Here is a 7,500-nt window from a genome sequence, read left to right as displayed (position 1 = left end):
CAACAAGAAATAACAGACGTGATTAGTTCAGGTGAATAAATGATGTAACGGGGGGGGGGGGGTTGTGTGTCAGTTTTAGTCGGGAGGTTAAAGACACTTTGGCTGCCCATTCCCATTTTTGTCGCATTCGCATATTATTTAACAGGTGCGATGATAGGCTGGGGAATAATATTTGTGTGGCCCTTCACACCTGCAGCCGGCAGGAAGAAGGAATGACTTCCAAACACCCACCCAGTCAGCCACTTGTCCGTCCCCACCCAGTCAGCCAGCCACTTGAGCGTCCCCACCCAGCCAGCTAGCCAGCCATTCGTCCGACCCCATCCACCCAAATCAGTCTCTTGTCCGACCTCACCCACCCACCCGGCCAGCCAGCCACCCACTTGTCCCTTCACACCTACGCCTCTGCAATTTAAATGAGATAAAGAAATTAAATAAGACTTCATATTCATGATGATGATGGTGACGACGATGATGATGATAGCGATCTGGCAGAAACGTTAGCACGCTGGGCGAAATGCTTAGCGGTATTTCGTCTGCTGTTACGTTCTGAGTTCAAATTCCGCCTTTCATCCTTTCGGGGTCGATTAAATAAGTACCAGTTACGATATAATCGACTTAACCCGTTTGTCTGTCTTTGTTTGTCCCCTCTGTGTGTAGCCCCTTGTGGGCAGTAAAGAAATAAGATGATGATGATGGTGAAGAGGAGGAGAGAGGTGGAGGAGGAGGTTGGATGTTGGAGCTCCCAGAACAAGAAAAGATGAAAATGAAATGAAATATGGTTAGTTCTTGTTTTAACTGTTGTTGTTATTACTGCTGCATGAGGGCCCGTGGCTTAGTGGTTAGAGTAATCGGCTTACGACCGTAAGGCCAGGAGTTCGATTCCAGGTGGCGCGTTCTGTCCTTGAACAAAACACTATTTCACGTTGTTCCAGTCAACTATGCTGGCAAAATTGAGTTGTACCCGTAATTCGCAACGTATTGTTTGTATAATTTATATTTATTTTATATGCAGAAGAACACCACGGATGAATCGATGTAATCTTAAATAATAAACCGCGATAGATGACCGTAATATGGCGCGGCATTACTGTATTCATGTATTGTACTGTGACATTGAGAAACATTGTGGGGGGGAGAGAGAGAGAGAGACAGAGAGAGAAAATGTGTGTGTGTGTGTGTGTGTGTGTGTGTTAAATATGTGTTTGTTGCGACAGTTGTTCATAAAGATTAATCAAATCAGCAAGAGCAAACGGTAAAATTATCTCTTGACTACTGGAAATACGTTAGAAATATTTCTGTGCTGACGACGCCTATTAAAGCAGAAACATGTCTTCATGACTATCTTATCGCCGAACAAATAAGCCTGCTCCTGTTTTTTTAATGGCACTCTTTGGGATTGTTTTGAACTTGTAGTTTTTATTATTATTATTATTTAGAAACGAATGATTCTGTCTTGTAATCTATTTTAATCAAATCTTATTAAGCAGACGTTTAACAAAAGGCGTTCCATCCCTGCGTGAGTGAGTGTAAATCAGAGATCCTATTTTTTCTTGTACAAGGCTTCTCAAAAGTTTTAATATCGACCCTTTTCTTTTCCGGATACTTCTTCAACGCCCTCTTGGTAACATCCATCACATCAGCATTTTAAATGCACTTAACATCAAACGTAAGTACTTTAGTTCCGGTTACGGTGTAAAGCAGATGACAATATATTACAACCCCGCCCTACTATAAGCAAACACTATATAAATATGGATGGTATATATCCGGTTGTATCTATTTGCGTATTTATATTTCAGTATACTTTCTTATTGTTGGTGTTGTCACCTTTATGGTAATTGCTGTGGCAAATAACAAGTTTATTATACTATTGGTTTCAATTCATGACACAAGGACAGCAATTTTTGGGGTGGGGTTAGGCCGATTACAAAGTCCCATATGCTCAACTGGTATTTATTTTATCAAATCTTGAAAGAGATGAAAGGCAAAGTCGACCTGGGCGGAATTTGAACTCAGAACATGAAGATGGGTGAAATGCCGCTTAGCATTTAACCGGCGTGCTACCAATTCTGCCAGCTCACCGCCTAAGTTTATAATAATATTGATTTCAGATTTTGGTACAAGGCCAGCAAATTCGTGGGGTGGGGTTAGACCGATTACGTTGACCACAGTGCTCTACTGGCACTTATTTTATCGACCACGAAAGGATGACCACTCAACTCACACACACAATACAATAATACATATTTGATATCTATTATACTAAATGATTGATCTAGTGAGGTGCGTGGGTGTAAATATATATACACACACATATATATATACGTATACATGTGTTTTCTCTCTCTCTCTCTCTCTCTATCTCTCTCTCTCTCTCTCTCTCTCTCTCTCTCTCTCTCTCTCTCTCTCTATATATATATATATATATATATATATATATATATATATACATATATACATATACACACACACACACACACACACGACTGCATATGCTATTTACTAGTAATATGCGCAGGCGTAGATTGGCGTGTTCAGAAACACAAGGCAATATCTTGACGTTTCTGTCCAACCGGAAAATCTATAACCTAGACCAAATCTTGAGGGGAATCTTCTTTCTCATTGATCTTTATATAGCAATCATGTTTCTTAATCAACCCGTAAATTATTCCTCATATATACATAATATAATAATTATATTCTTTTTTTTTTTCTGTTTTGGTTTTTGCAGTCTGTTAAGAAAACGGGATTCGTTCATAGACAAGCATGCAAATAGACTTAACACATGTCTAATAGCTATCTATCAAGCTATATCCGTTTATCTGAACACAGACACACACTCTTGTATACATATTCATGCATAGACATATGTATGCATATACCTATATATATATATATATATATATATATATATATATATATATATATATATATATATATATATATATTTATGACGTAACTGTTAGGTGCTACTTAGGCACTCAACTATGAGTCCATCACATTTTATAGTGGAAACAGCTGTAAGCCTATGGATTAATAAGATAATCGTTTATTCCTTTGTTATCTCTTTTATTATACATACATCTACTTACATATTTTTCTATTTTTTTGCAAGCTACATGAAGATGCAAGTACTACCAGTTGAAAGCCTCACATACAGGATTCTAGCAAGCTTATGTGGTGTATCAGAAGAGAATACATGCTATTTTGAGAGCCTATGTCGAGGGTATCATTGTACACCAGCCACCACTCACTGAAATGTGGTGTTGCTTGCTAGATCAACTGGTTATCAGGTTTCGCTCAATATTTTTCTAGGCATTGTTCGTCACTTTTTGACCAAATCCAATGACTTGCCTTCTCCACTGTAGCCTGTATATCACCTATCATGATATTTACTTTACGATGCATTAGGTCTAGCGACATAAGTCGTCTATGTATCCAACGAATCCTCTAAGCCCGACCTCGACTGAAAAATGCTCTGCTTTCCAGCCTGCGTATATTGCGAGTAAGGACGACTAACTGCCATCCCAAGCAGGTAGGTGTCTAGTATCGATGAAGGGTAAAGACCCAGAAAGTATGGTCTATTGGTCTTACTAAGCTGGAGGGTAGTGATTCACTCTCTTACTCCCAATATATCGGACACAGGTTGTGTGTCATTAACCAGCTGGAAAATATGTTTTCCTGGGGTTAAAATGTAGTAACATAGTTCTTTATATAACAGCCATGTTTTAGTGGCAAAAAACGTTACCGTCTTGCATTGTTACTGCTTATATTTCGGTTAGAAATTTTAGAACTAGTCATTTGCTCGTTATGTATGTGTGTGTGTGTATATATATATATATATATATATATATATATATATATATATAAACACACACGTATATCAATACCAACATCTCGTCCTGTATTGGGGTGAATGGAATCGACTTACTCCTGCCCTCAAAACTGTTGGTCGTGAACCAGAATGAGAATGAATATTCAGAAACAATATTTAAATATTATCCTCAGAAGAGGTCATTGGCGCCATTATTTCTCGTTTGATTATTCAATATTGAGAGAAAGAAAAAATACTTTATTTATTACATTGTGGTTTCAAGATCAAATTTTATCGCATTGAAATTTCTTAAAACCGAATTAATATTGATTAGCAAAGAGCGTTAATAATAATAATAATAATAATAGTAATCGCAATGCAAATAATACTAATTTTATTCCTCTTCCCTTTTATTTGTTTCGTTAATTTTATGAACTCTTTTAAAGAACGACTCAACTATACAATGGCTAACAGACTCTCTGATGCAGAAATATTTAAGATTCCATTAAAATATCTATTAATTACCAATTCAAAAATTTTTTCTACCATGACGATGGTTGTCGTTGTTCTTGTTGTTGTTGATGATGATGTATTGGTATTGTATTGCTTTAGTGTGGATGTTGAAGTGGTATGGGTGGTGGTGGTGGTGGTGGTGGTGGTGACGGTGGATGGAGGTGTTCCTGAAGCCATTGTAGTGACACCGGTTGTTATGATGGGGGTAGCGACGAGGGTATAGTTGTGGCAAATCTGCAATTAAAGTGGTGGAATCGATTGTAATAAGCGTTGTTGGTGGTGGTGGTGGTGGTATTGGTGTGGTGGGGTGGTAGTGGCGGCGGTGGTGGTCTTCATGGTGTTTAAAGAAGCGCTTTGGTGCTACTGTCTCTAATACAGATGGTACCACAAGTGTTGGCAGCGATGTTGTTAGTGGTGGATGCGATGGTATTTCTTGCGGTAGATGATGGAGATGGAGATGATTTGGGGGCAGAGTGTTGGTGGTAACCACACTAATGGTATCAGGAATTACACCTGGAATATCGATGTAGTAGCGAAGCGGTAGCCGTGGCTGTTAATGTTATAGTAGTGTCTTTTCTTTCTTTCTCTCTCTCTCTCTCTCTCTCTCTCTCTCTCTCTCTCTCTCTCTCTCTCTCTCTTTTCATATAAACAAAGAGATAGTCGTTCATACTCAAAGAGTCTTTCACAATGGAACCAGACCGAGATTGCCTGAAAGTGCACAATATTGATATGCTAATCATCTTAATTAACTAATCAACACATTCTAGAACATTAGCGTTGCACTAAACAGTAAGGTCAATTACACAAACATTTAACTATATTTACTGACGAATAACTTCATGGCGAGATCAAATCCTGTTTGGGTAGGCTTTGTATTTCCTTCTTCTGGGATCTAGACTGAAGCAAGATTAGATAAAGAGTTAACCCATTTATTATAGCTATGCATGTGGTGGTGTGGAGACGCAATGGCCTAGTGGTTAGGGAAGCGGACTCGCGGTCATAGGATCGCGGTTTCGATTCCCAGACCGGGCGTTGTGAGTGTTTATTCAGCGAAAACACCTAAAGCTCCACGAGGCACCGGCAGGGGATGGTGGCGAACCCTGCTGTACTCTTTCATCACAATTTTCTCTCACTCTTACATCCTGTTTCTGTTGTGCCTGTAATTCAAAGAGATCTATTTACATTAATATTTGTTTAAAGGATTTGGGAAATATATGAACACATGAATATATGTGTGTATTTATATATATACACACACACACACACACACACACGCACACACACATACATACATATATAAGAACACAAACGAGTTAAGGTTCTCTGCAGCTGTTTCAAACGCGTTTTTTTTTATAAATGAACTGATTATATATGTTTATATGAAATGTATGTGTGTGTGTATATATATATATATATATATATTTGTCTGTATACATGTGTATGTGTATATATATATATATATATATATATATATATATGTGTGTGTGTGTGTATATATATGTGTGTGTGTGTGTGTGTGTGTACATACAGGGTTGGCCAAACGTCACCTGACAGTAAAGCAAAACGCATTTAATTCCAAGATTTATTTATGTTTGACGATTGAATGAATTTGATAAAATTTTAAAAAGCGTCTAAATATTAAAGATTATGAAAATTGTTCAAATTATTGAAAACACATTTTTCCATTCGTATCAATACAGATTTACAGATAGTATTTATGGAATTTTGATTTACTGTCGGATGACTTATGGCCAACCTTGTATATGTGTATGTATATATATATATATGCATAGACGCTGACGTGCGCGTACAATTACAGACTAGAAAATAATTTATAACATATAATTCCAACATATAATTTACATGTAATTCCAGTACCATACATAAAACAAAGTCCTATTTCATATCACTACATGACAATCATTTATGTCCGAATCTTTCTGATACCAAGATCTCTATTTTGCTAATGTAAAGATGGATAACATAAATATCGTTAAGTCATTCATTAAAAAAAGAAAGCTATTAACAATATATATATATATATATATATATATATATATATATATATATATATATATATATAAGCTATTAACAAAATATATATATATATGTATACTTTTTTAATAAGGCTGAAAAATATTCAAAGGCTATTACTCTGACTTTCACGTGACAGTTCATTAGACAATTGTATTTCTCACAACTCTCTAATGAAACTGAGTAACAGTTTGTGAAGATCCTTTCATGTGACATTCTGGTCACAACCTTGGAACAAACCGGTCGCTAACACTGGCAAGAGTGTGCGTGTGTGTGTGTGAAATAGATATTTCATATTTATAAGTAATAGATACAATGGCGAGTGGCCTAGCCAGAATGTGTGCGCCCCCGGAGCAACACTGAAGACTAACGAGACAATACAGGCTTATAAATCTAATCCAAAAGTGCCGCCTCCATAAAAGCACCACCTGAAACGAACTACCTCCTCACCGTTCCCCCTTATTTATGCTACTGACCGTGGAGGCGCAATGGCCCAGTGGTTAGGGCAGCGGACTCGCGGTCATAGGATTGCGGTTTCGATTCCCAGACCGGGCGTTGTGAGTGTTTATTGAGCGAAAACACCTAAAGCTCCACGAGGTTCCAGCAGGGGATGGTGGCGAACCTTGCTGTGTTCTTCCACCACAACTTTCTCTCACTCTTACTTCCTGATTCTGTTGTGCCTGTAATTCAAAGGGTCGGCCTTGTCACACTGTGTCACGCTGAATATCCCTGAGAACTACGTAAAGGGTACACGTGTCTGTGGAGTGCTCAGCCACTTGCACGTTAATTTCACGAGCAGGCTGTTCCGTTGATCGGATCAACTGGAACCCTCGACGTCGTAAGCGACGGAGTTCCAACAACAATAACAGCATTCTACTGACCAGGATATAGATGCCTTTACTTAATTATCAGCGAAAATCCTTATTTACTGTATTGATGGCATTTTTTAGTTTCTGTCTACCAGCTTCCGGTCACAGTATTTATCAGCCTTGATGCAATGGAATTCTAATAAAACGCCGTTCCAACAATGCCAAATTCGGCAGTTCTGCGACAATTCTATTCAATATGTACATCGTTTTTTTAAGATCGTGGGGCGTATTTTGAGGCAGATTCGGCTGTTACTTCTTGTAGGTGCGTCA

General features: G+C 38.0%; 1 protein-coding gene and 1 long non-coding RNA gene across 3 annotated transcripts in view; one reads left to right on the top strand and one right to left on the bottom strand.

Annotated features, from left to right (window-relative positions):
- The window catches only part of LOC106869949 (conopressin/neurophysin), a 110,664-nt gene that overhangs the window by 62,324 nt on the left and 40,840 nt on the right, over window positions 1-7,500 (bottom strand). The gene's annotated exons all lie outside the window — the stretch shown is intronic.
- The window catches only part of LOC106869973 (uncharacterized), a 42,639-nt gene that overhangs the window by 25,038 nt on the left and 10,101 nt on the right, over window positions 1-7,500 (top strand). The gene's annotated exons all lie outside the window — the stretch shown is intronic.

The sequence above is a fragment of the Octopus bimaculoides genome, chromosome 22 (genome assembly GCF_046866305.1).
Source record: "Octopus bimaculoides isolate indiv1 chromosome 22, ASM4686630v1, whole genome shotgun sequence".
NCBI lineage: Eukaryota > Metazoa > Mollusca > Cephalopoda > Octopoda > Octopodidae > Octopus > Octopus bimaculoides.
This window is presented reverse-complemented; position numbering and strand designations above follow the sequence as displayed.